The sequence below is a fragment of the Sinocyclocheilus anshuiensis genome, unplaced genomic scaffold (genome assembly GCF_001515605.1).
Source record: "Sinocyclocheilus anshuiensis isolate Anshui unplaced genomic scaffold, SAMN03320099.WGS_v1.1 scaffold2803, whole genome shotgun sequence".
Classification (NCBI taxonomy): Eukaryota; Metazoa; Chordata; class Actinopteri; order Cypriniformes; family Cyprinidae; genus Sinocyclocheilus; species Sinocyclocheilus anshuiensis.
The window spans coordinates 56254-61809 of record NW_015551013.1 but is presented as its reverse complement, the minus strand read 5'-3'; the positions used below and the strand labels follow the sequence as shown (position 1 = coordinate 61809).

At 33.3% G+C, this 5556-nt stretch overlaps 1 pseudogene; it reads left to right on the top strand.

The window, feature by feature from the left end:
* LOC107661075 (protein FAM234B-like) overlaps nt 1–5556 on the top strand; it is a 14016-nt pseudogene that overhangs the window by 6417 nt on the left and 2043 nt on the right.

Genomic DNA, 5556 nt, shown 5'->3' with positions numbered 1-5556 from the left:
ACACGTGTGTGTGTGTGTGTGTGTGTGTGTGTGTGTGTGTGTCAGCGGCTCTGAGCAGGTGGAGTTCCTGCTCCCTCTGGTGGCCGGCTCGTGTCAGAAGCACAGTAATCTGGAGCTGAACTGCAGCCGCAGCGACTGGATCCTGCTGTGTGACATCAGCAGCCGTCTGTCTGTGCTGAGAGCGAGCGACACACACACCGCATGGAGCCTCAGCCTCGCCTCCATACACACGTGTGTATTCACACATACACACACACACTGCATGGAGAGCCTCAGCCTCGCCTCCATACACACGTGTGTATTCACACACACACACACACACTCCAGTTATCTTTACAGTTACCGTTACACTAGCAGACTTCACTGTCACCGTTTTCATTCCCATTGTTTGAATTATTTCTTATCATTTCTATTTTCCTTCTAAAATTGGCAGGTTGGCTTGAGAAAGCTAGAGAATGCTAGAACCACCAAACTCAGCCCAGCTCTTCAGACTTGATCTGACTTAGTGTGCTTTGTCTTTTCAGACTGATCCAGCTTTGGTTTTCATAAAACTGAAGATTAAAAATCATAAAAGTCCCATAGACTTACATTGACGGAATGTTCAGATGAGCCAAGACTATTCAAACTCCAACTGTCAAAATTCAAATTTAAACTCCCAGATTTCCTTGAGGCTCAGTCAAGCTTCCCTTCTATTTACTATTATAACTCATTCAAACTCTTCTAATATTTCTAATCTAACTATCTAGCTATCTAGCGACATGCTAATCATGCTAGAAAATGCTAGCGACATGCTAGTAACTTGCTAATCATGCTAGCAACATGCTAATCATGTTATAAAAATGCTAACGACATGCTAGTTACTTGCTAATAATGCTAACAACATGTTAGTAACATGCTAGGTACATGCTAATCATGTTACCAACATGCTAGTGACATGATAATCATGCTAGCAAACATTTTAATCATGCTAGAAACATACTAACGACATGCTAGTTACTTGTTAATAATGCTAGCAATATGCTAGTTACTTGTTAATCATGCTAACAACATGCTAGTAACATGTTAATAATGCTAGAAACATGCTAGCGACATGATAGTAACTTGCTAATCATGCTAGCAACATGCTAGCAACATGTTAATCATGCTAACAACATGCTAGTAACATGTTAATCATGCTAGTGACATGCTAGCGACATGCTAGTAACTTGCTAATCATGCTAAAGAAAGCGAATAAATCATGTTAGTGACATGTTAATAACTTGCTAATCATGCTATAAACATGCTAGTTACATGCTAATAATGTTAACAACATGCTAGCTACATGCTAATAATGCTAACAATATGCTAGTAACATGCTAATCATGCTAACGACATGCTAATCATGCTAACAACATGCTAGTAACTTGCTAATCATTCTAAACCATCTTAAAGCCTGCCCTTGAATACCTGTATAGTTTTGTAATCGATCTATGAGTATGTCATGATCTATAGTATCAAACGCAGCACTAAGATCAAGTAAAACTAGCAATGAGATACAGCCTTGGTCTGACGCAAGAAGCAAGTCATTTGTAATTTTAACAAGTGCAGTTTCTGTGCTATGGTGGGGCCTGAAACCTGACTGAAATTCTTCATAGAGATCATTTTTTTGCAGGAAGGAGCACAATTGAGCAGACACAACTTTTTCTAAAATTTTAGACATAAAAGGAAGATTTGAGATGGGTCTGTAATTTGCCAGTTCACTAGGATCTAGTTGTGGTTTCTTAATAAGAGGCTTAATAACTAGTGACATGCTAATTATGCTAATTACATGATAGTAACATGTTAATCATGCTAATGACATGCTAGTAACGTGCTAATCATGCTAGAAACGTTAACGAAATGCTAGTAACTTGATAATCATGGTAGCGACATGCTAGTAACTTGCTAATCATGTTAACAACATGCTAGTAACATGCTAATCATGCTAGTGACATGGTATTAACTTTGCTAATCATGCTAGCAACATGCTAGTTACTTGCTAATCATGCTAGTAACATGGTACTCATCTTAGAAACAGGCTAGCGAAATGCTAGTAACTTGCTAATCATGCTAGAAACAGGCTAGCAACATGCTAGTAACTTGCTAATCATGCTAGTAACATGCTAATCATGCTAGAAACATGCTAGCGACATGCTAATCATTCTATAAGCATGTTAGTGACATGCTAGTAACTTGCTAATCATGCTAGCAAAATGCTAGTAACTTGGTAATCATGCTAGCAATATGTTAGTAACATGTTAATCATGCTAGAAACATGCTAGTCACTTGCTAATGTTAACAACATGCTATTTATTTGCTAATCATGCTAGCAACATGCTAGTCACTTGATAATCATGCTAACAACATGCTAGTTACTTGCTAATCATGCTAGTAACATGCTAATCATGCCATCAATATGTTAGTAACAGGCTAATCATGCTAAAAACATGCTAGAACATGTTATCAACATCTAATATCTAAATTATCAAACTTCAGGCTTTTACAACAGCTTTAAACTTTCAGGCAGAACTATGCTAGTAACAGGCTAATCATGCTTAAAAACATGCTAATCATGCTAGAAACGTTATCAACATCTATCTAAATTTTCTAATTTCAGGCTTTTACAACTGCTTTAAACTTTCAGGCTAGGCTTTCTCAAGCCAACCTAAAGTTTGCCTTGACAAACTTTTTTATCTAGTTTTAAAGTTTGTAATTCTTTGTGTGTTTGCTGTTTTTATTAATATTTAAATTATTTCTTTATTTTTATATTTTCCAATTTTAATATATTTGAAGTTTTAGTAATTTTATTGTTTTTGTAGTTTCTATTAATATATTTTGTGTGTTTTCAATTTAATTTTAGTTGAAGTTTTAGTCATTTTGTTGTACATTTTTGCTGTTTTTTATTTTCATTTAGTTTTTATTATATTTTCCATTTCATTTTTTTAAATTTTAGATAAAGTTTTCTGTTGTGTGTTTTTGTAGTTAAGTTTAAATTATCTTTAATTTTTTAATTTTTCGTTTTGTTTTCATTTTAATTTGAGTTAGTTTTAGTGATTTCTTTGTATATTTTTAGTAATATTGTAAATAATTTTTTATTTTAATAATTTGCATTTACATCTTAATTTCAGTTAAAGTTTTAGCAATTTCTTTGTATTTTTTTGTAATATTGTAAGGTATTTTTAATTTTCATATTTTCCGTTTACATTTTAATTTCAGTTAAAGTTTTAGTAATTTTGTTGTGCATTTTTGCTGTTTTTTATTTTAATTCAGTTTTTATTATGAATTCCATTTCATTTTTTTCATCGTGTTTTTGTAGTTTTTATTAATAGTTTAAATTCTTTAATTTTTTAATTTTCCGTTTTCATTTTAATTTGAGTTAAAATTTTAGTAATTTCTTTGCACATTTTTAGTAATATTTTAAATCATTTTTTTATTTTAATATATTCCATTTACATTTGAATTTCAGTTAAAGTTTTAGCAATTTCTTCACACATTCTTTGTAATATTTTTTAAAGTTTGAGTAATTTCGTTGTGCATTTTTGTCATTTTTATTTATATATTTTCCATTATCATTATCATTTTAGTTAAAGTTTTAGTAATTTTATTGGATTTTTTTTTGTTACGTTTTGTTTTATTTTTTATGAAGTATGTCTGTTTATATTCCATTTCAGTTTTAAGTGTAGTTATTTTAGTACTTCAGTTAAAAACTCTTTTGTGCTTGCAGGCGTCCGGCGGCGGGTCACTTTAACGATGACGGCGTTCCTGATCTGCTCGTTCATCAGTCGGCCAATGGCGTGAGGAAGGTGTGAATCTCATTAGCATCTCATTAAACGGTTCGCCAGGCGCAGCGCTCAGTGTCTGTGTGACCGCAGGTGCAGATCGTGGACGGTGCTCGGGGGCGGAGCCTGTGGGAGGCGGAGTTTGTGTGTCCTCGTCTGGCGGTGGAGGATTCGTCCGTTCTGACGGCGTCCGGCCAATCGGTGTTCCTGTTCTGGGCGGGAGATCCGCTGGCGCAGCCGCAGAACGTCACCAAGGCAACGCCCCTCTGTAGATCGCATGATCAGCGCATGCGTGCTGAGAGTGGCGTTTGATTGGCTGTGTGTTTGTGTCCCGCAGGCTCCCGCAGCAGCAGAGCCAGTCCTCCGCAAGCTCTTCCTGCTCCACCCAGACTATCCCACAATCCTCCTGCAGCTGAGCAGCACCACCGACACCATCCTCTCCGCCACCGGTGAGCCACACACACACATTGACCAATCACACACGGGCTCCGGGTCATGTGACCAGGCCGATACATCAGCCGAGGATGGGACTTTTATTTTGACACAGATGCTCCATCAGTTCTGACTAACAACAGACAAACACTCTCAAATTAATCATTATTTTAACACATCTTTGAATATTTAACAAACATCTCTTTTCATGAACCATGATTCATTTTCAAACTATTAACTTCTAATTGTTTTAGTAAATATTATTTAAAATGAACAGACTACCCAGTTTAACGATTGCACTGTTGGTTACAGCGTTTATTTTTTATTTATCTTTTTTAAAACTATAAAAGAGGATTGATTACAGAATCGTAAAGTTCTTATGTAATGTATACATTTATTTTCTATCAAATTCTAAATGTTTTTTTCAAACTGATTAGTTTTCAATGATTTATTTATAATTAATGTTCAATAATTTCTTTAAACTGTAATATGATTTATTACAGAAGCAAGTTTCTATGTAAAATGTATTTATTTTTAAATTCATAAACTATTTAGATTTTTGTAAATTGATTAATTTTCAAATGATTTACTTCTAATTATTGTAGCGAATATTTGTAAAATATTTATTTTCATATTTCATATGTTACAATTTCATAGCAAGTTGCATGCAGTTTTGTATTGCATTTGTTATTTTTTAATTATTTAGATTTTTTGTCACGTTCAAATGATTTATTTTAATTATTAATTATTTTAGTAAATATTCTATAAAATATAGAGATTAGCGAGTCTGCTGTTGGGTACAGTGTTTACTTTCTGTACATTCACGTTTTCTTTAAACTATAATAGCAGAGTCAAGAAGTTCAAGAAGTTTATTTTACAGATTTATTTTCAAATTTAGAAATGTTGGAATGTAGATCTTTTCCCCAAATTAATTAATGATTTATTATTTTAGTAAATAAAACTTTTAAAATATTTAATTTTATATCTTTTATTTATTTTACATAAATATATGTAAAATAAATGTAAATTTTATAGCTTGTGGCATGCATCTTTGTATTTATGTATTTACAGTGTTGGGACGGTTACTTTGGAAATGTAATAGGTTACAGATTACAAGTTACTCTATTTAAAATGTAATAGTAGTGTAACTTTTTCAATTACTTTATTAAAGTAATATAACGGATTACTTTTGATTACTTTTCTAAATTTCTAATGAATGTTTATTTGCAACTGTTAATCATTTACACCATGCAGGGTTAACCTTACAGTAGTGCTCAACACTGTCAGACTTTCAAAATCCTTCATCACTTGAATTTAGATGATCAAA